This window comes from Parus major, chromosome 2 (assembly GCF_001522545.3).
Source record: "Parus major isolate Abel chromosome 2, Parus_major1.1, whole genome shotgun sequence".
NCBI lineage: Eukaryota > Metazoa > Chordata > Aves > Passeriformes > Paridae > Parus > Parus major.
Genome location: NC_031769.1, coordinates 130,534,024 through 130,556,911, shown reverse-complemented (window position 1 = coordinate 130,556,911; position 22,888 = coordinate 130,534,024). Strand labels below are relative to the sequence as shown.

Here is a 22,888-nt window from a genome sequence, read left to right as displayed (position 1 = left end):
TGATCCTGTAGTGGATGGAGTCCACCGAGAATCCTTCTAATTTTGTGAGCTACTGGTCAGGCTATGGTTGAATTCAGTCTGTTTGCAGGTGAGTGCTGCTACTTGCATAGTAAGGCTCCTCACCCTGGTCTCTGGTTTTAGCAGAGGATTCTTCCCATGCAACATGACTGCTCCTCTTCTAAAGTTCCCAAACATTCACCGTGTATAGTCCCTGTTCCCCTGGCATGGATGTGCTGAGATTTTATCCTCCTTCATTCAGCAGAGCTGTGTCATCTACATCTAGATATGACACATCAGTGCAATAAGGGCAGACATTTCTCCTGTACATGCAGAAGTGAATTCCAGTTTAAAAGCAGTACTTGTGTGGCTGGTCACATTTTCTGTGAAAGAATGCAAGTAAGTCACACCCAGGTAATGTAAGTGTGTCTAACTGTCAGCTGGCAGAGGACTATGACAGTTTAGCTAATAGCAGCCAAATAGTAGATACACAGATGTTCTTAAATTGGTTTAATTTATGTCTGCTGGCCCTGACAATTGGAAGAAAAGATAAACATACACAAAGCCTTCAAAGCTTGGGGTGTTGTGATGCTAATTGAAAAGTCACCAAAGGAAGCCTACATGGTGTGTGGGAATCCTGGCGCATGAGATTAGTGGTTAATTAGTGGCTGGGAGCTGGAGGGCACTCCTCCCAGCTAGCTCCCACTGAGAACAGGCAGCTTGGCCCTGGCAGGCAATTCCTGCGGCAGTGAAGCAAGTTGTGGACAGCAGACAGTTGTGGAGATGGGAAGACACACGTAGTGTCAGCGCTGTAGCAGATTCTCTGTACGTGCTCAGAAGCAGCGCCAGAGATAGTGCTGTCTTGGTGGCTTGCTGTCCTGAGCCACAGCAAAGATACAGGCACCTGAGAACTGAGCTCTTTTTTTCTTTTTAACAAATGCACAAATCCTGTTATCTTACTTTCTGCTTCTTTTATGCTGTGTTTGCAGCAGATGACAACACACTCTGGAGGCCCTCAGCTTCAAACCTTGCTTTAGAGTCTGAAGTGAATGCATACAGATGGTGGCACCCCCTTCTTTGCATCGTGCTTTAGAATCATGACATTTGAAAAATAGAGGTTTCATCTGTCTGCCAGTGTCTCGGTATTTCCCTCCAAAGCTTTTCCCTGAAGTACAAATGAAGAATCAGATATTTAAAGAACACACTTCTGTCTTGTGACTCGACTCTGTGAGGGTGGCCTTTAGAAAAATTGTAGGAATTGGTATCGCTGATGCATCATCGACACCACTGAGCTAACCAGGGCTTGCTTTGATTAGGCATGCATCTCTTTTCTCAACTCTTTTGCATCCATTTGTGAGAATCCCTTGTTTATTTCTTAAATTAAGAAAGGTTGTTTTGTAACTCTAAAGAGTTACACATTTTCTCCTATTTGTTACATCTGCTTTTCTAAATCTGAAATGTTTAAAGAGGGCTTTAAAGTATTGCACAACCTCTCAATTAACTAACTGGTACCAAACCTCACACGGGCATTGAGAACCAATACCAGGATGGGTCACTTCTGAACACCAGAGAAGCTAGAAAACTTTCTGTGTCACCAGCTCTGTGGAAAACACTGTTTTGCTCAAGCTGGACTCACAAATGGGATAATGTCATAAACCTGTTGTTACCAGCAGTGGCCTGGGACCCTGTGAGCTGTTGGTGGTAGTCAGCTTTTCTGGTGATCAGTGCATGAGAACATCTAGTCAGTGTCCTTAACCCTTAAGTCAATCAACCCTCTTCAACAGCTGTTAAAAAAACCCCAGAATTACCTTTGTAAAAGCTAATTACAAAGTGGACATCCTCTATATCGCAGCTACATTGCAAAATTGATGCTATGGGGAGAGGTAAGGTTTGCTGGCAGAGCTAATACATAGTTGTAAAAAGGTAACTGGCTTTCAGACACAGAAGTTCTTCTATGAGTCTGAAAGAGAAAACCAAGTTGTTCTGGGCCATTCTCAAAAATTCCACAGAAAGAACAGACATGACAGTCCTAGAGGTGGACAGTCAGCTCTGTCACAGATAACACCAGCTTGCAGAGTGGCCTGGAGAGCCCAGGTGCTCCAGGAATCTTAACAGCCTGTGTGAAGCAAGAAATTCCTGAAACCTTGCTCTTCCTTCAGTAAATGTTTGTCAAACCAGGAATGAGAGATACAGGAAAAATCAGCATTTTCTGGTGAAATTATTTCCAACTGGTTCTAGGTGGGTATTAGTAATGCAGCTGTCAGTTTTCACATGATGCTTTTTGAACAGACACCCTTTTATTAGTCATCTTTTTAGATAACTTCCCTTTTTATCTTAAGCAAAATACCTATGGGTGGCATTACTAACGGATTCAGAGCCTAGTGGACAGTCACATTGGGATGACACCCAAAGAAGCTGGTCAGTGCAGTGATTGATGCAGCATGGGAATCTGGTGACCGTGCTGCAAGCTGAGAGACATTCCATGCTGGAACCTGGCACAGAGCTGGGAGCAGTCAAGGCATCTCAGCAATCCCCCTGTAAGGTGAAAAGGAGGAAGAATCCAAAATCAAATATATTCAGCTGAATAGAGCTTGTGAAGGGACCACTGTTTACTTGAATAGCTTTTGAGAGGAATCTTAAGAGGACAGCCTAGCAGGCAGGCTGCCTCTGCCAAGATGCTGCTTCCTTTTGGGAACCACAAGAGAAAACATTTCCCCTTTTCCTCTGGCCATATTGAAATAGCCCCTTCTCCTTCCCTCCTGCTCCCTGCCAGGCTTGGGGTATCTCTTGCTACTGGGTGAGGAGAAGTAGATCCAGACCAGCTATTTAAAGTCAAGGCTTGATAATGGTTGTTTGTCCTCTTTGCTTGGGGAAAAGACCCTGTCACAAGAGCATTCAGATAATGCAGCTGGGTGTCAGCTGAACACAGTCCATCCATCTCCCCAGAGTGCAGAGGAGGCTCTGGGAGAGGGACTCATCCATGTCTTGACCTCCAGATGCTGTGTCTGAGCAGTTCCTGTATTGCTGAGGGGTTTTGTGGGGCTCTGACAGGCTGCGTGTGTGAGAGAGGACTGGAGAATACTGTGGAGGAGCTAAAGAGAAGGGACTGCAGAGGAGCTTCCAGCTCCTGTAGGAAATGTGCATGCCCCTATGGGTCTGCAAGAGCCCAAAGCTGTGCTTATCTCCATTAAACTGATTAGCTCAGATGTTAATACCAAGATTTCTTCTGGTTTCTGAGTCAGTTCCTCATCATTTAGAGAAGGTATTGGACTGAAGTTCTGCAAGTATATCTGATCATATGTCAGCTAAAAACTCCTCAAGATCAGCACAAAGTGCTAGCCTGTTCCAAAGAAAAGCACCAGACCTCAGTCTGCAGCTTTTGTTGGATTAAAACCAGAAATGCCATTAAGATGTTCAGTGGGCTGGGACACCTCTTCTATGAAGACAGGCTGAGAGAGTTTGGGTTGTTAAGCCTGGAGAAGAGAAGGCTCTGGGGAGACCTTTCAGAGTGGCCTTCCACTACCTAAATCTACAAGAGAACTGGAGAGGGACTTTTGAAAGGGCATTTAGTGATAGGACAAAAGGGAATGGTTTTAAACTGAAAACCAATTTTGTTTAGGCATTAGGAAGAAATTCTTCCCTGTGAGGTGGTGAGGCACTGGAACAGGTTGCCCAGAGAAACTGTGGATGCCCCATCTCTGGAAGCATTCAAGGCCAGACTGGATGGGGCTGTGAGCAACCTGGTCTAGTGGAAAGTGCCCTGACCTGGATAGCCTTTCACTCAGCCAAAACCATTCTGTGATTATATAAAATAAAAAAATTTAAATGCTTCTTCAAATAAGGTATAGAAACCAGTTTTCCTTGCAAAAGCTCTTGCTAACAACTGCTTTCTCCAGCTTCCAAAATAAAATTCAGCTATTCCAAAATTAAAACCAATAAATTCATCTATAAAAATGTTAAAAATGATCCATTCCACAATAAAATTCAGGGTTTCAGATGACATCTGAGAGATCTACATAAGTCTGGTTTAACTGGGGCAAAGCTAAGGTGAGAGACAGGTCAAAATCAAGCTTACCATGGAGGCTATCTGCAACCTTTGTAGAGAAAGATTACCATCTTACTGGGTAGATCATATTTCTGTTATTACCAATAACAGGCTGGTTTATACTGTTTACTCTCCCCTCTTTCTGAAGCTATCGCCTCTGACAGATAGAAGATTCACACAACACCTGGGGTGAAGCTCTGATGAGACTGAGTCACGTTACTGACTCAGAAGTGTCCCAGATCATATCACCCACTGTGAGCATGTGTAGGTCCCCTCCCCAAGGTACTCATCATCCAAGCCAGAGAGGTTGTAAGGAGGAGGGTCTCAGTAGAATAGGGATAGCTCTGCTATTTTGAATGTTGTGACTTATAGCTGTAGTTTTTCAATAAAACCCATTTTTTTTATTTTTTTTTTGCATTTTGATGTTAAAGCATATGAAATCTTACAGATATTTCAGTGAAAACAGCCTGCCTTTCCATTTATGCTGTGAGGGAATGGCTTTTCTGTGCAATTAGCCAGGAGGATCAAACTTTATGATGGAGCAGCTTAGTCTGAGCTGCTTTCTCTAGCTGGCCTGTTCTGAAAGCTCTAAGGGGGGCAAAGCCAGCGATCTTTACAGCCTCACTGGGTGACAGAACAGGCTGCTGCCTCTGGCTGTGTGCAGAGACCCCCCTGCTCTACAGGAGCTGATCCTGTTATGCTCTGTGGAACAAGTCTGAACAGGGTGAAATGAAGAGGAAATGCCAGTTCCAGGCCTCCCAGATGGCTCTGAGTTACTCTGTACGCTAACTTTTTCACCCTCAGGAGGTTTAGCATATTAGTTCTTCACCATCCACAAACTGCTTTTGGCTCAGCACTGGAAAGCCACCTCACACAGGTGATTCGGGGGACGTGAGCTCTGTCGTGTTAACTGTGTGCCTCTGTGCTCTCCTGCTTTGGTAATCCTCTGCTCTCCTGCAGGTATTAACACGTACAAGAAATCTTCATCACAATAAATAATACCACAACTTGCCACTCTTTTCTGTCCCTCAGAGATACCATCATACTTTTAAATCAGCCCCAGTAAAAATCATCACTGGGGCTGCAGAAAGGTCAAAGGTTTGCTGGTTTAGGATTTCGTGGGAATATACGCTTGTTTGGACTCGGCCCAAAAGCTTCGTTTACCTGTTTGACAGGTAACAATTAGCGAGTAATAGCTCTGCCGGCTGGAATGTGGCTGCGAGGGCCAGCGGGCGCTGGGTTACCTGGTGGGCAGGTGTGGGTGCAGCGCCCAGATAGGTATGTGCATGCACAGCATTCCTGGGAATCAGTTTTCCCTTAAAGATGCAGCGATGACTGCAGGGCACAAAAGGGCTGGGCTTAGCCCAGGCTTCAAGACACTGGAGCTGTTTGCAAGGTAAAGAAATAAAGTAAATAGTGGAACAGGAGAGGAGCTGAGGAAAGGGCTGCAAGAAGCAGCTGCCCTTTTTTTTCCTTCCCTGAAGAGAGAAGAGTTTTGATTCTTCCCTGAGAATCTTGATAAGAGATAATTTAGTGTGGTGTGGTATCATGGGAGAGAGAAACAGAAAGAAGGGAAAAACCAAGCTCACTTGGCACAGGATAGATGTGAAGTGGGGAAACCATGTCTCAACTGGTTTAGAAACGGTTAAACAGCTTATGTGCAGTTACCTCAACTCTGCCATTATCGAGGATACAAACCTTATCGGTTTATTGAATAAAACCACTTTATCTGTGGCAAATGGCTCCATTTCCATCTCCTTCAGCAGTCAGAGAAGATTCCTGCATCAGCCCCTCCCTCGAGGGGAGCTGGTATAAATTATGTAGACAGTCAGGGACTTTACAGGTCGGTTTAAGATGTTTGATTTTTTCTTTCCCTAACCACTGCAGGTGACCCTCCTCTTTTAGGAACAGAAAGGTTTGCTCATTCTTTTCATATTTTATTTCCATTTGTGAACAGGCTTCTGTGTTCATCTATTTCCACTTTGGTGTTTCATATTTGACAATTGAGCTATTGTGTGACTTTGGAGAAGCCACATCCCCTTTCCTGGTCTCTGTATTTTCACCTGTAGAGTTGGAGTAGTGAGTCCTGTATTATTAACCACAAAAAATGCAGATTACAAGTACTGCTAGTTATTAACACATATGCTATTACAGATGCATATCATACAATAATTCATTTGAATCTTATTTTACTGTGATTCCAAAGTATTCTACTTTTAATAAAAAACATGTCTTCTATTACTTATAAACAGCTTCTCTGGCTGAAGGAACTTTTTCCTTGGATTACCAGTTGATGTCATTCCTTGATGAGGAAGAAGAAATCCAAGTATAATTTGAGACCATTTTCCTTGATCTTAAAGGACCCAGCATCATTTTGAGTAATTATGCATTATTTGTACACTGTTATTTAGTAGGACCTTCATTAAGAGGGAGTCTCTTTGCTCAACAGTGTGTGGGCCAGTAAATGGTCATTAAGCCTGACTACTGGCTGACACAATAGCAAGGTTTGTATTTATTCTCACAAACTCCACAGGAGCCACAAGAAAGCACTACAGAAGCACAGAGACATCTCTGCACTGGGGATCAAACCAAAGCAGAGCACAACCCTTTCTCAGAAAGTGCTGAGAAATGCATGACAAGCCCTGTTCCTCTGTCCACAACCACTGCCTGAGAAGCTGCAATTATCCATCCTGGGCTGGGCCAGAGGCTCGTACACTGCACTGCACAGCTCTGAGAGCCCCTGCCCTTTGGGAAGAAGTGAGCAGCATTCTTCCCCTTCTGAACATCCTTCATTCTGAGTCTCAGACTTCCTCAGCTGGAGCTTGCATCTGCATCTCTGCATTTCACATCTCTTAAGTCAACATTTTGTTTTGTGGATTGGTCTGACTGCCATTTGAATCCCTGTGTAGTTTTTACTTCCATAATGTTATGCAGCCATGAGCCCCACAAGCTATGAGGTATTTCAAATAATCATTTTGTTTGTTGTAGGCCACATTTTTGACTGCAGCATTTGGCATCCATGGTACTGTGTGAAACAACAGGCAAAATATTCTTTCTGCCTCCCATTTATTGCTGGCCTATCCAGCCTGCAGAGTCCTGCATGTTTCAGTGTGTCTTCCAATCCTGGTAATTTTGTCCTTGTACCATTTCCAATCGCCTGCACTTTGGGAGGGAGCTGCATGCAGTGTTCCACACCTGGGATGCTCTACATTGCCTGGTGATGTAAGAGTGATTTCTTACATTTCTGACGTTGATCCAGCCCTGTTGAGCATGGGAGCAACCAGAGTATGCCGAGCAATTCTTCCACCAGACTTCATGGTCATGATTCTCTGCACAGTTGTGCTGCATAAGAGCAAATGCCTTTTGAGTTAAGCAAAGGACTCTCCTCCCTCTTGCAACTTTCTGCCCACCTCCAGGTTTTGTGTCCCTGTGTGTTCTTGATCACCCCATCACTTGAAGTGAGTTGAAAAAGTTTCAGCAAGATTTGAAGTCTTGGTAGCATCCCTTGTTAATGACAAGAGGAGCTGCACAGAGAACCTGAGCCATGATTAGTGCTGAGTGATGTACTCTTCTGCTCCTTTGGAATGGGAAATTTCATGCACACAGGCAGACCAGACTTGTCAAGGTAGAAGAGAAATAAGGTGCAGTACCAGTGTCAGCCTGGTGAAAATGTTTTGCCTCACCTTTTACTTTCATAAATGCTTCTGTAAACACAAAGAATTCAGTCTTTCAGTTTGGTGCTGCTTTCTGCTATATCAGCACTTCAGCCAGAACGGTTGGAAGCATTTACAGAGTGGTATTAATTAAAGGTGACTCAGAAGCAAATGGGATATGAAGAACTTGGAAAGAATGGAAGAGTAGCTATTGTACAAAATGCTTTTCCAAATGAACACCTGGAGGGATGAAGCTATGGAGAGCATGGTTTGGGAGGCAGCCTTCACACTGCAGCAGTGCAGTCATGGTGATTAAACATACCTTTTGGAAGCACACACTGTTTTGAAGGGGCTTCCAACCATTACCAGGTAAAGCTTACCTTACAATAGGTGACTCGTTGCATGTTAAGAGGCAGGATGACTCCACTTGCTGTTTGGGTTCTGTACAAAAGGTTAGCAGTACTTCAGGCTGAACAAGGGGACTCTGAAGAGTATAACAAGGACTCTGTTGTTCACTGGTAACTACCAATAAAGAGTTCACTAGATAAAGTGGGTCATAAATGGCATCTGAAGTAGTCCTTCCCCCCAGCAGAGGGTATTCCAGCAGAGCGAGGCAGGAAAAGGATCAACTCAAAGGAATTCACCACCACAGGTTATTCCCAGGCAGCATCACTGCCCAAGGAGGAGTGGAAAACACGTGGCCTTATTCTCTGTGAAGTGTTTGTGGAATTTTGGTCACCATAGCACCCAGTCACCAAATACAGAAAGATCTCTCCCATGATTCATAACTGAGCCCACAGTGGCCACTGCTGTTTGTAGCCAACCTTCTGGCACTGCCCGGTGTGTAAGAGCTGAAGGGAGCTTTGCTGGGCACCTACAGGCTGCTCCATCCTCCCAGCATGCTGCAAACAGATTACTACTACACCCAGCAACTCTATGAGCTTCTTCTGGGCAGGTGAAAATAGCAGGTAGTTCTGTGGATTATCTTACACGATAGGTCTGAGAGGTGTCACCTGCTATTATCAGGTCAAGGATTCAGAAACAGCTGCATTATGAGAGCTTGGGTTCAGTTCCCCATGTCCAGACTTGATCTATTTGAGACAGATATGAAATAGTTAGAACAGAATAATAAGAGTAGAATAACTAACAGAAGTCAGAAATAGAAGTTTCAGACCAACTGAAATAGTTATCAGTTTGGGGCTGATAACCTAATATTAAGAATTTTTTAGCCAAATGGTTCTGCTGCAAGTGGCAGTAAGAATAGAGAAAAATATGCTGTTTTGTCCAGTTTTGCTGTTTTCATACACAGAAAAAGACTGCAAGGCAGTACTAATACATCAAGGAAGTAGCTACTAAGGAAACAAGGAAGGAAACAAGCACAATTTAAATTAAAGGGCAGTGTTGTCAATAGGGTACTAATGGACTTTGACATATTCCAGGTGAAAGGGTGGCATATATTCAGGTGAGAAGTGAGTGACTAGAAGAGATCTCACAGGAAGAGCAGTGAGAACAAGGGGCTCAGGGTTGCAGTTTGGTTGGGAGACTGCCAGAACCATTCAGAGCCAGACTTGGTGGGAAATGCGAGTCCTTCTAGACCACTTGCTTTAGCAGCTTCCATTTAGGCATTTCCTAACTTTTGAGTAGTCTTTGATCTTTCAAGGCTTTTGAAAAGCATCATACTCTGTCTTCTGCAGCTTTAACTAGAATAAGATCTCATACAGGCCTAATTATGTTCTACTAGTAGGGGCAAAAAAGCAAAAAAGAAACAGAAAAGCAAACTATCTCTACTTAAACAACTGAGTTCTGACACAAAGAACTTGTCTAACCCAAGGCTGGTTGGGACAAAGCAAACACTGTGCTGTTTGACTGTAGCCCAGCTAGCAATGGCAAGCCTTTGTGGAAAATAAACTGCAGCCATCACAGCTCATGGGATTCTTTCTCTGTCACAGATAAGAGATGTTATGGAGGATAAAGAAGAAACATCTCTCAGACAGTCCACTGTAGCATATAGTCTCTCCTTCAGACTGGGAAAAGATGAAGAGGTAGTGCCTTTCCAATTAATGTTTTATGTTGCAAGAATTTAGGTTGTAAAGGATTTGTTCTTTAAGCGATACATAATTTATTAAATCCTTTCATATCTGTGAAATAAGGAGCAAATACAAATCCTCACACCCAAGCAAACACACAAATAGGTTCTTATGCAACTCCACCCCCTGTGGCTGCTTTTTGCCAGTTTTATCAATGACTTAATTTAAACAAAAATCCCAGGACAGGTGGGAATGCTTCAACGTGACCTCAGCTTGAGCTGAGGTGGTATATCCCAGGGTTTCTTTCAAAAGCATATGTTCTTATTGGCATCCTGTTCTGTCTAGGAGAAGATCATGAGAGCCATCTTATTTTCAGATTGGTGTACGCTATGATAATAGCTGTGCTGCTTGGACTGCTGTTGATGTTTCATTCCTTGTAAGAAAAAAGGGAAAGTAGTCAGAATTAGCATGTCATACACCTGCTTCTTCCCTCTTCTCCTCACTGTAAGGCTTAAACAAAGAACACAGCCAAACACATCCCGTGCATTGCACAAAAATAACGTTCAGTCCAATATTTTATAATTTTATAATTTAAAATTTTTACTCTATCATTGTTAAACATAATAATAATGCTTTCCTTCTATAAGCAGTGCACATGACACTGTATAAAAACCTGGGTAACAAATATCACAGATTAATGTCTGCACCTTCCAGATCATCCAAATGGACAGGCAAGCTCAGAAGAATTTCTAGTTCCAAGAACTGCCACCGTAGGTTTTGCTTTTCTTTCCTATCAGCTCCCCACAGTCTTCCAAGATTCTTTGCTGTGGTTTCTCCAGTGGGTGTCATGATGCTTCTTAATCAACAGTGTAGAAGTCCATGGGAGTCTTTCAATATTTATCAGCAAGATTTGGAGTCCTGCCTCTAAGAATGGTGGGGAGACTGCTCTTGGTTAAGGCCCATGCTGCTGAATGGATGCCATAGGAAAAATGTTTCCTCCCATTAGGAGACTTGGTGGTTTTCATAAAACAACAGGTAGCATCATTTTCCTCCTTTTGCTTCAGCTTTTGACTATAGAGAGGACATTTGCATGATCATTTAGTGTGTAAAAATGCATGCAGGAAAATTTAATACAGTTCTGCCTTTGAATGCAAATACCAGATGTTGCAGAGCCTCAGCCATTCAGATTTTTTAATTAAAAAATTCCCTCTGTCCTTGCCATGAATGAAAACTAGATTATATATGCCTTTTTAAAAGATCTCACCACTCCACACTTGGAATGGGATATTAAAATGCAACCTGAAATTATGTTTCAAATGTTAAGCTCAAAATATTAACCTAAAAAGTTGTAAAGGTGGAGGTGGCCCAAGAAATCTCTCTCTGTCCCATCCTGTCCCACCCCATTCCATCCTTAATCCTGGGAGATGAGCAATGGAGCAGCTTGGTCTGCAGGAAGGCATTTGGAACACAAAGGTGGATTTTTATTTTTTTTTTGTGCACTATTAGCAGCAGAACAGTGTTTCTGTCTGGAAGGGGGTTGCTGTTGGAGGCAGCAGAAAAAAAAATAATAATCACCAAGCGCTTTGGGTAATATTCAGGGCTTCTGTCAACACCACCCAAATTACCAGAGCACTTACCATAGAGGCAAACCTTGGGAAATCACGTCAAGTGTTTAGCAACCGGTGACCTCATAGTTTTTCTTATTTGAGGAGTGCAGGATGAAAGCCTCCTACAAAGCCTGAGCAGACAACTGACATGTCCCAGCCTGTTTCCTTCAATGGCTAAAAGAAGTTATGGCAGCCATTTAAATAAAATCTCCCTCTGTCTGTGCAATTATCTCTGAAAACAGCACAGGGTGTTATGGGCAGCCTCCACCGGTAAGAGATATATCTGAGGTCTTTGCACTTGGGGCTTGGGAAGCAGTTTAATCTGGTCTTGGAATGTCTCATTGTACTCACTTGAAGGAGACCACTCGCCCTGGATGTCCAACTTTTGAGGGAGGACAAGTGGTTTTGCACAAATTAGCCCACGCAGCAGATGACAGAAACTTTCAAAAGGAAAATCTGAGCGTGTTTCTTCACAGAACCTTGTCCTCCAAGCCCTTTTAAGCCTCCTTTTCTGTCAGCCAACAAGCCCCAGTGGCTTTGCCAAGGCAGGGGTTGCAAAGAACAGTTATGTGACAAGATTTACTAGGAAATAAACCAGGAGCACCTGATGTCACCAGGCACCCCACAAAACACGCAATACAGGATTAGCAGGTTCAATCTCCATGCCAAAACCAATGGTAATGCAAGGCTGGTGAACATCTCTGTAGTCCTCTCCTCCCCTTTCTCAGATGCTGATGTGTAAATGTAGGACCTACAAACTAGAGAACATTTCAATTCCATTTATCCCTATTGTCTTGTGGAAACTCTTATGGTCTTTACATATGGACTTTGTGAGAAGCTAAATGAGGAGTCAAAAGGAAATTCACCTTTCTATCCCTGAAAATGGTCCTGCTAAGAACCGAAATAAGCTACAAAGGTCACTTTCAGAAATTTTTTCCCCACAAATTCACAGACTGGATGGGGCTTTTTGAAAGAATGTTTTGATTTAAGTGTGAGAAATGTCCCATTAGATTTTACTCCATGTTCTAGTGATTCAAAAATTCTTAGTGAAATGTAATGTATTTTCAGACAGGTTTTGCAAATAAATTGGAACTAAATATTTTAAAGCCTTCTTTCTCTCTCCCCAGGAGCATAGCCAGCACTCTGAGATATCCTGGAAGAAAGGACTGCTCTGCAGTAAGTTACAACTTTATGACCGTGTAAAAATGAAAAAACAACTCAAACAATTATTGTTATAGCTGACACTTATGTATGAGTGCACAGAAACAATTTGACACCTGTAAAATCCCTTTCCAACCTCGTTTAAGCTCACCCTGTGAAAGAAATGGATGCTAGTCACTTTTATTATTTGCAGTGCAGAGACCGAGTATTTTAGAGCCCGTTCAATGTTGGGTCAGACCCACAGATGATGAAAAACAACCTCATGTAGTTTCTCTGACATACCTGTGGTCACAGAGGGCTCTCTGCAATCATTGCTCAACTGGTGCTGCCCCAGGGAGCTCTTACACCAGGTACAACCTCTGTGAGCTGCAGGCACGGCAGTCTCCTGCCTCCAGTACTGCAGCTTCCCACCCTGTGTCCCCGAGGAGGTGCTGGAAGAAGGGGCCAAGGTGCTGTGAGCTCTGTCAGTCAGCCAGGTCAGCATTCCAGCCCTGCCTGGGCCCCAGCCCCATCATGCTCTCCTGAAGTCTCTTTTGGAGCCCTTTGGTCCAAGCCCACCCATCCCTGTTCTCTCACTGCTGTAGTGCTACATTTGTGAAAATGGCATTTTTTAATAGCCATGGTGAGAAATGAGCATTTTTAGGGGAATGTAAAGACCAATGGCTGTAATGTGTTTCTCCCCACTGGGAAAAGGGAGGAGGAGCTGCCTGCTGGCAGCAGGCTGTGTTAGCACAACACTTTAGGATGACTAAATCGCTCAAGGTAAAAGGGTGGTGAAATTTGATTTGAGATGCTGTCAACTGTGAAAATGCACTTATCACAGACTTCTCCCACTGTCATGGAAAGAGACTGCATCCAAGCTTCCAGCAGCAGCCCGTACAGCTCTCGCTCTGTCCCACTCCCAAACTCCATGAGATGGAAGTGACAAGGATATGATGTTCCAGCCACCCTCTCCCCTGGCTGAGCTTGAACCAGAAGCAACTGGATGCAGTCTGCAGCTGGGCTCTTAACTTCCATGGAGCAATGCAAGTCATGAAATCCTCCTCACAAGACATTATGAAAAGCAACTCTTCCAAGGTTTTATTCTCTGCTCATGGATAACTGCCCACATATCCTCACCCTCGAAAGTGGTGCCTGTCAGTGTCATATTTCCATCTGAAGCAGCTCCCAGCCCAGATTAGCTCTCCTAAAGATGCCACAAGGAATGTTTGGCGTGAAAGTGGAATTCCCCCAGCACATTAATGGGGAGGCCACTTCTTGCAGCCAAAAGAGAAGACCCGGAGGGTCTGCCTCTGCAAACTTGTAAATCCCAGTGACTGGAACTTCAGCCTGCAGGAAGATAGCAGACTTGCTTTTAGTTTTCTCTTCAATAGCAGCAGCATCAAAGGTAATAGCTCTTGTGATGCTGGTGCCATCTAGACATAAATTTAATTCAGAATTTGATTCTGGATCTTCCCTCATGGATTTTATGTCTCAGGTCACTCCTTCCCAGAAGTTGAGGAATGAGCAGATACATGTCTGAACTTGCAGTCATAATTCTGTGGCCAGTTATCAGACATGATACATCAAGTAGCTGCATCTGATTAAAAATGACTGTGTACACATGCCTCCTCTTTAGCTGCAGTATTCCTCAGTAATGCTGAATGTGTGAACTCATGAATGATGCTCATGTGAATAATCATCTAAAAGAACTAGAGGTTTTTTCCAGCTGGCTCACCCAGATCTGCCTCTAGCTTTGTTCGAGAAAGTTCTTTTCCCCTTGTTCCCAGTGTTTGCTCTTTCAGTTCATTTTGCCTGTATTTTAGGTCTTTGCTGTAAGTGTCACTGCTTTCTCCAGTGCCACTGGCATTTATCTCAGAATCTTCAGCCCTGGTGTGACTTTCAATTGTCCTTTTTCCCTTATTTTCATATACTCCTACCTGGTCTTGATGTTCCGGAGCATGCCGAGTTTCTAGGTTTAATTGAGTTTGAAAAACGCTGACACAGTCTTTGGTCTGGCTTTTGTCCCCACTCATGTGTCCAGGGCACTGGAGGCTCCTGCATGCACAGCCTTTTCCACATCCGATTTTTCAAGTAATACATCAGCTGCTAGCAGCATCCTGGGGGGGCTGGTGTGTGTTTGCAAAGCTTCTCTTGGCAAGGGGATAGGGCTTTTGCAGTTGCAGCCAAATAGCACAGGCCTCCCAACAATAAAAAGATGTTACTTTTTTCACCTCTGGACTGTGACAGAGTTGAGGAGGATGACTGTGGGTACAGAACACTACAAGAAACTTGATCAGCATCAGCCACCCAACAGCTGTGGGGCTTATCCCCACCTCTTCTCCTGTGAGCACAGCCTGATAGGCCACAGACCACGGCATGTTTTGTGTGAGATTAATAATTGGTATTTGCATATAGAGATGCACAAAGCCTGCCAGGATTTTAACTCTCCAGACATATTTTTCACACCAGTACTGAAACCACTCCTAGTAGCAAGGTGTGAGACCTCTGCAGGTGGCTGTAACATCACAGTGATCTCTGGGGGAAGGCTGGCAGCCACTGCCTGTCTGTGTCCCCTGAACACCGGCCACCTCGCCCCACGCAGCACAGCAGGCAGCCCGTGCTCAGAGCCACAGTATCTGCTTTCCTAGGAAGCACCTCAGCAGCACACAGTGTGTTAGGGCTTCCTGAGAAATATTTTTGCATTGCTTCATGCCTCAAATAATTGCTTAAGGCGCCTTCCCCCCGCCACTGCTCACATGCATTTCAAATCCTGCCTCATCCCACTTGCCAATTTTCCTCAGGCTCATTGTGCAGAGCAGGAGGTTGCATGCTGCAGCATGGCACCCACTCCCTCCCACTCCCAAGGAGACCTCTCCCCTTTCCCAGCTCCCCCCATAAGCAGTGGCCCTGGCATTTGGGCCATCAAAATGCCCCTGATGGAGCAGCTAATGCTGCAGGGGACAGCAGAGAACCTCCCATATGGACAGGAGCTGTGCTAAACCACCCATACCCAATCCAGAAAGCAGACACAGGCCTATTTTATGTAAAAGTAGTGACAGAGGCATCCCCAGCTTCCCATCCAATGCCTGTCCCTGTGTCCAGAGAGGTCTGTCCCTTCATAGTGCCAAGCTCTCCACAAGCCCCTGCTCCCAGCGCCTGCTGCAGCACTGGCTAATGCTCAGGGCATCAGATCCTCCCCAGTGGTACCCACTCTGCTCCTGATAACCACTGCCAAACTTCAACTATTTTAAGACTAAACTGTCCTGGGGGTATTTACCTCTAGCCTGCATTTGAGACTTAGCCAGGATTAGTGGAATGGGCTAGCCATTTGCAGGAAGAACCTTGGGCGAGGCACTGGAGTGCTTACCCTGGGAAGAGCAGATGGAATATTGCCTTTCTCTTGAGATGTCCTGACATCGCTGCTGCAGCTTGGCATTGGACATAGGTCTTCCTGTGCCTGTGAAAAACTACCAAATCCCAGTCAGGTTACAAGTTGTTTAAAAGCATCCCCATCTGTACCTAGCAGACCTGAGTTCTTGTGGGGTTTTCTGTTATTAATGGCTGATCTGGCTTCCAGGAACCAGTAACTGCCAACTGGAGGCTTTTTTTCAGCAGGAACATTTTGAAAACCACTATCCCATGCATGCCCTCTGGTGAGTGATAAATTGCGAGCTCTCGTGACCACTTTTTCTACAGTTTGGTGGGGATTTTTTCTCTTTTTCTTCACTCTGCTCCTTTACTTTTGTGAAAATAATAGGTAATTAATTATATGTGTGACATCCAATTGAGTCAGCCAGTGGCTTCACAGCTCAGCAGGGGATGACAGGCAGATAAACAGCCAGACACACAGACATACACACCCACACACATATGCATACTCACACATGACTGCATAAGCCATTTCTCTTAGAAACCTGATCTACAGCAATGATGGAACTACAGTGATTTTGGCCAATGGTGGACATTTGTCAAAGACAGTGACCCTTGGCCAGGATGGAGAGATGTCACTTGAGGGAAATGGGGCTGTTTATTCCTTTTGCACTTAAAAAACTCCAACAACTTGAAAACTGTTCTTCAAAGACTGGTTGGGTGACATGTCCATGCCACTGGACCCCTGCTCAGGCCACCCCCGGGCCCTGCACAGGCCCCAGCTAGAAGAGTGCTTTTGGCTTGACCCAAGATTGTGTGAACTCTTATTGCACATCTATGCTGTGCCCTGGCCCTGACACTGCCCATCTGATGTGTTCTTGTGCCTGCTTTGAAAGCCCTAGCAGTACTGCTTTGACACCAGCAGTTATGAGAATCATTTCACTGCTCTCTGTGGGGCACAGGTGCACTTGGGTCTGGAGCACCACTGGTGAACCCAGAGGAAGCATGAGCCAGAACATAGTTTAATTTAGGGAGTTATAAATTGAGCACACAGCAACACAATGGGAATAGATGGGTTATCAATGGCAGTATTTGGGCATACTCCACATTTTCACTGAACTGGGTCCTGTGCAAGATGGATACACAAGCATCATTGAAAAGGGACCTCCAATCCATTCACATGTGAGAAGCAGGGAACCCAACCTTTGCAGCCACCCAAATTTTGGGATGTGACACACAAATAAGGAAAATTAATTTTTTGACCAAGCTGATAATGTCATGCATAGGAGAAAAGTGTCTGCTGTCTGCAGAGGCTGTGTGGCCAAACAGGCTGCTTGCTGCTATGGCAGCTAGTCCTCATGCAAAAGACAGTGTGAATCTATCTGGGAAAAGCAAAGCCACAGATGTAACAGCCACAGGTTATTCAAGGCACAATGTGACATTTACAAGATTCAGGTTTATTCTGATTGTTGCGCTCCTGTAGGACTGATTGAAGGTAATAATCAGGGTTTGGCATTCAGACAGAACATGGATAGTGACAGAACCGACAATTTGTAGGTACAAGAGGATGTGACTTGGTCCTCAGCAGTTGCTTCTCTTCCTACCTCTTCTGGGTTTGTGGCTGTGCACAAAGCCCTGCAGACTCCCAAGTTCCTCAGATGAGAGAAATGAAACAATTGGCAAGAGCAAGAAAGAAAGTGAAGAATGGAAAGCATTTTCAAGGAGTTCTTGGTTGGTCTTACAAGCACCAAGCAGAAAAGCATCAGCCGGTTTCACATGCACTATCTGAAGACCTGTTGTGGTTTAAATCCAGACAGCAACTAAGCCCCACACACCTACTCACTACCCCTCCATGGGACTGTTGCTTTGGGAGGACAGATTTGGGAGGGCAAAATTGGGGAAGCTCATGGATTGAGATAACTACATGCAAAGCAAAAAGCCCCATGTGCAAGCAAAGCAAAACAAGGTGTTCGTTCATCACTCCCCAGGGGCAGGCAGGGGTTCAGCCACCCCAAGGAAAACAGGGATCCATCACATGTAATGGTGACTTGGGAAAACAAATGCCATCACTCTGAATGTGTCACATCCTTCCTTCCTTTTCCTTCTCCTTCCTTTTCCTTTTCCTTTTCCTTTTCCTTTTCCTTTTCCTTTTCCTTTTCCTTTTCCTTTTCCTTTTCCTTTTCCTTTTCCTTTTCCTTTTCCTTTTNTTTCCTTTTCCTTTTCCTTTTCCTTTTCCTTTTCCTTTTCCTTTTCCTTTTCCTTTTCCTTTTCCTTTTCCTTTTCCTTTTCCTTTTCCTTTCCTCTTCCTTTTCCCTTTTCCCTCCCCTCCCCTCCCCTCCCTCACTCCCTTACTTCCTGTGTGATGTCCCTGTGGTCACTTGGGGTCAGGTCCAGTACCAGAGCAATGACAAATGTCCAAAGGGGTCTGTACTGGGCTCAACTAGGACTTGAGCTCAACAAGGTCTGCTGAGAAACAAGTTGAAACACTTTAGGTATTGCTCTCTGTCAGCCTCTAATTGCTGACTCTAGTAATCATCAGCTGATGAGATCTGAAATTTGGATCAAGGAACAGCTTAAGTGAGTATTGCAACAACAAAAATAGAGAATTCACACATGAACATTATTTTTCGCAAGAATGAATCTAAGCTCTTACCCTGCCAGTACCATGCAACAGCAATAGTTATTTTCAGAAGTGGGGCTGGAGGTGGTTGTACTCCACAGAGGGCTTTGCTCCAACACAGCAAGGTGCAGTGCAAAGGATTCAATTTTAGACTGAGCCAAGATGACCTACAGAGCCAGGTCTTTGTGCCGGGTTCTGCTATTGCTGACTTCATTCATGGGTACGTGCACAGGGAAGTTGTGCAAGCCTGGTAATGTGTTTGCACATTTAGAAGGCAGTGGTGCAAAACCAGACTTGAGTCACAGATGAACACACTTGATGGAAGAGACATTGATATATTTCACTATATTTAGATCAGCCTAGATCTTCTGAAAAAGCAGGAATAGCAAAAAGGAAGGAGGACATTTTCTTTCACAAGGCTGTTAAAGAGTAATGAAATGAAAAGTGCAAAGAAAATATTAACACTTACTTTGCACTCTGGCTGCATTAATGTGTGTCCACTTTACTTAGAATTGGAAATCTTCTAAACTTAGCAAAGTAATGGAAGACTAAACAGAATACCTGTAGTTCCAGCCTGGCCTGTATCTGTTGGAAGAACTTGTTGAAATGATATCTCAGGGTTTGGCTGGAAGACATTCTGGGGTAGAAGTTATGTTTCTGCTTTCTAGGTAAAAAGGGAGTCATTTAAGGCCTGGACTGGAACAGGCTCTTTTATAGAGAAATAGAAACGTCAATCCCAATTTTGAAGTTCACCCCAAAGCGGATTTGGAAACAAATTTCTAAAAGAAGCACAGCAATGTTTTATGGGCATCTTCCACCTTCAGGAATGCTGAACACTTCTCGTACCTTTAATCAAAAGTAAACCGTGAGAGTAAAGAAAGAAGATTTACTCACCCAAGCAGGCAGAGGCCAGGGATGCAAAGCAGCACCTCCAGCATCACTCTCCACTGGGGCTACAATGGCAGAGTGCTCAGAGCAGGACAGACCTGCAGGGTTTCCCTGACATCCTCTGAGCTGCTCCTCCGATGAGCCTCTTTCCCTCTCCACTGGCCACCCAGCTCCACCCTCCAGAAGTGGGGTCTGCCTCCAAAGTCCCTACAAGAAAGTCCAACAAACAATGCTGCCATTCCTGCATTTCTCTCAATTTGCCATGGGTGCCTAGGCATTGAGGAAGAAGAGCTTTCTGCTAGATCCTCAGCTGGCTGGGGCTTCATTTAGCAAAATCACAATCTGGAACTGCAAACAGCAATTCTCAGCCAGATCGTGAGGCCTTCAGCTTCAGAAGCAGTACAAGATATAAGTGTTAATTTGTGGTTAAGGCATTTTTATCTGGAACAGCACTGAAGGGTGTCTTGGCCTTTCCTGTAGCACAGCACTGAGCTGCCAAAATAAAGAGGCATTAAAAGTTAATAAAAAGGTCTGAAACACGTTAATTAAAATACTTGGAAAACTTCTCAGTTTGGCTTCATACCATAGAGCGAGTATGTGAGAACTTGACTGGGCTTGCCTTCCTCCCTAGCAGACTGTCTTGACTTAATACTTATAAAAATATCACCTGGCGCCTGATCCTGTGTTAAAAAGCCCCTGCCATGTCAGGTACTGTTGTAATTTGCCCTGGAAACGCATCTGAAGCAAAGGAATGCATGAGCACAACTTCAGAGCTCAAAAATGGAAAATACTGCTTGTTACATAAACCAGTGGATACAGATGGCATTTTGTTTATTTTAACCATCAGCCTACAAAGTTTCAGGGACTGGTAACTTTGCCACTCCATTCTGGTTCATCCTGCCTCTTGATGGACGGATGTTGCAGCTAGTGCTCTCAGAGCAGGCTCTGTGGATACCACATTTTCAGGTGTCCTGGCCACATCTGGAACCATTTCAAGGAAAATCTAGCCCTGTATTTGACCTCATTGTTCTATTTACTCACCACACTAATTAGGTTGGGCAGAGGGAAGGCCAACAAGACAGGCAGGATGGACTATTTGCATAGCTGCAAGCGGCTTCTATCTGATGAGTGGAGTGGATTGAACCATAGGTGGATTGTGGGTCAAGAGGTTGTTTGAGTTTCACATTCATGGATGCCCTCTCCACAGCCAGTGCTTTTACCAGCTGCTCCACAGCACTCTGTGTTGCTGCTCGGTCATGAACTGAGGGCTGGATTCAAGCTCCCGGGGATCAGGATCGCTGTGGTTCTGTGTCCACACGGCGCATGGGGGACAAACCCTACAGTGCTCCAGTGAAAGTGCCCACTGTCCATCTCAGCCTATGGCCTGCCTGAAAGCCTGAGCCTTGGCAAAAATTTGTCAAAAGATGAAGCCATCTTTGATCTAGCATTCACTTTTAGGGTAAAAATTAAAAGATATATGAAGCACAAGCTTGGGATTCTTTGCCTAGTCCTTGATCCTCTTACCCCACCCATTTCTCTGGGATGCCAAGCCTCTGGCTAACATTCCACTACCACATTTGGGATTATCCTGCTTCATAGTGTTTATTCTGCCTCCTTCAAAATGCAATGACTACCTTGGGACCAATACACACTATTGAATTTTTCCACATATCATAGCATCTATGAGTGCAAGGTGTTGGAGTTGGTGGCCTTTGGCCTTTTCCCTAGATGAGCTCTCAAAGTTTTCAGGTATAAAAAAGAAGCCTTGTGGGTTTTTTTTAAAATATGTAGGACATATTTTACCAAGGAAGGTAACTAGCTAGCACTTTTGCCTGGGCGAAAGTGTATAATTATGCAGCACTTCTTCAGCAATGGACTGCTTGAAGAGCAATGAAAAAGTAGATGCTTCTTTTGGGAGCCTGCTGTAGATTTGAGCTGCATGTCTCCCACCCTGCAAAATCACAAGGCAGGGCTATGTGAGGCACAGGACAAGTTCAGAACAGCCAAGATGTGTGTGGAGGTCACTGGGACCCATGTAGCACCACAGGTAAGAAAGACAGGGGAGAACGGATTTTCAAACTTTCTACCCACATTCTGTGCCCAAAATGACTAATGCTTTAAAAGCATCACACAGCCAGCACCTTGCTTAGTTTGGGTGACTGAACCCAAAATTTCAGTGGAGGAATCACACATTAGCATCCCTGCTCTTTGGACATTCCTACCTGTAAACACCACCACAGTTCTCTGCACCCTGGAGCACAGAGTATCAAGTACAACCTGCTCACAAGGACCTCAATTCCTGGCAAGAGCAGCACCCAGCTTCTCCAGATCCATTCACCTGTCTCGTCTCTTTACAGGAAGCTCACTGAAAGACTTCCTGATAGGAAAAAATCACTGCTGGAGAGATGGAAAGGAGCCCACACAGTGGAAGGTATGCACAACTCTTCCTTCTACAATTTCTCTATTATCAGTAAAGAACAAAGAAAGAGCAGATGTATATCTGATGTGTTTACATGAAAGCTGAAGTATTTACTGATGCTTTTAAGGTCAAATTTTACTTCAGTCAAGCATAAAAAAAATTTAGAGAATATCTTGCAGTTAGTTAGCTAAACATCTTTTCCTGCCTTTCTATTGGGTAAGACAGATACTCACAATAAACTTTATCTGGGAGACAGTTCAAGGAATTGGCAAGAGAGCCTAAAATCCACTAACTCAAGGACACTCATCCACTCAAGGAGTCCAGGCTGACTAAGGAATGGCCATAAATGATCCCATTTGACACTGATTCAGTGGCTTGTGTAAAACATGAGTGAGTCTGTACACATGCTCCTGTGGGAGGAGCATCATCTCACACTGACAAGCCACAGAGGCTTCTATGAAGAGGCCCAAAATCCTCTGGGCACAGAAAGATAATTTTCCACCTAATCCCTGGGAGTTCTAATCAAGGCATGTATATACACAGGAGTATGGACAAATCTGTCACCTAAGCACACTGTGACTGAGCTATAAATTCAGGAAACTGCCAGGACACACCCTGGCTACTCCTGCCATCACACCAACTCCTGGCAGGGGACATTACCTCATGTCATCCTAGTAGCTTTCTGGGAGCTGTGTGGGCACCACCTCTACGGTATCCCAATATGTCCCAGCAACCAGCAAGACAGGGAATTTTACAAATAAAGATAGCTAAAGTGAATGGCCTGTTTTCTTGATGATCCATGGCTCAGATAAAAAATCTTGGTTCTCTTGAATGGAAATTTAATATTTTATGCACCAAAAACACTCTTCCTAGCAAATCCACTCTCAGGCTTAGTAGTTAAAGCTCTCCACCTTTCTGGGGTGTTAAGAAATGGATGGCCAAGTTGTTCCTGGTCAGCTCCGATGTCTATGGCCCTGGTCAGAGCAAGAGGCAGTGTACTAACTGAATGGTCCAATTCGGATCCAACAGTTTGCCAGTCATGGTGCTACTTGGAGCTTGCATGGAAAAATTAGGAGAAAAAGCAGAGAGTTCCCTTTCGTCCTTTAGAATGGAAAGTTTG

General features: G+C 44.4%; 1 long non-coding RNA gene across 1 annotated transcript; it reads left to right on the top strand.

The window, feature by feature from the left end:
* LOC117243973 lies at nucleotides 1-21,780 on the top strand. Its single transcript, XR_004496208.1, has 3 exons — nucleotides 1-88; nucleotides 12,457-12,505; nucleotides 21,707-21,780. It is a non-coding gene; the product is annotated as an uncharacterized LOC117243973 (long non-coding RNA).
* Nucleotides 21,781-22,888: the final 1,108 nt, after the last annotated feature.